Source organism: Phalaenopsis equestris, unplaced genomic scaffold, assembly GCF_001263595.1.
Source record: "Phalaenopsis equestris unplaced genomic scaffold, ASM126359v1 Scaffold199248, whole genome shotgun sequence".
In the NCBI taxonomy this organism is placed as follows: domain Eukaryota; kingdom Viridiplantae; phylum Streptophyta; class Magnoliopsida; order Asparagales; family Orchidaceae; genus Phalaenopsis; species Phalaenopsis equestris.
In genome coordinates this window covers 183-794 of record NW_018219130.1, presented here as the reverse complement: position 1 = coordinate 794, position 612 = coordinate 183, and positions in this window count along the sequence as shown.

Below are 612 nucleotides of genomic sequence, written 5' to 3'. Positions count from 1 at the left end.
CCGACATTGTGAACTATATTGTTAGTGATCTTAAACCCTATGGAATGACATACCAACAAATGATGAAATTTATTTCTGAAGCTAAGACTTATTTTTGGGATGACCCATATTTATATAAACAAGGAAAGAATATGATCATTCGAAGATGTGTACCATTAGAAGAAACTTATGAAATTATCCAAAAATGTCATAATTTTGATTTTGGAGACGTTTTGGTGTTGATAAAACAATATATAAAATTCTACAATCTGGATTTTATTGGCCTATAATTTTTAAAGATGTTAATGCTTATATCAAAATTTGTCATGGATGTCAAAGAGTAGGCAATATTTCTAGAAGAAATGAGATGCCCCTCAATTATATGCTAGAAGTTGAAATATTTGATGTTTGGGGATTAGATAACATGGGACCATTTATAGCATCTTTCGGAAACTTATATATTTTGTTAGCAGTGGATTATGTATCCAAATGGATAGAAGCTGTTGCTTTACCTCGATGTGATGCTCAAAGTGTTGCAAAATTTTTGAAAACGAACATATTTTGTAGATTTGGGATGTCGAGAGTTATCATTACTGATGGAAAAAGTCATTTTAGAAATATCATTATGGAGAA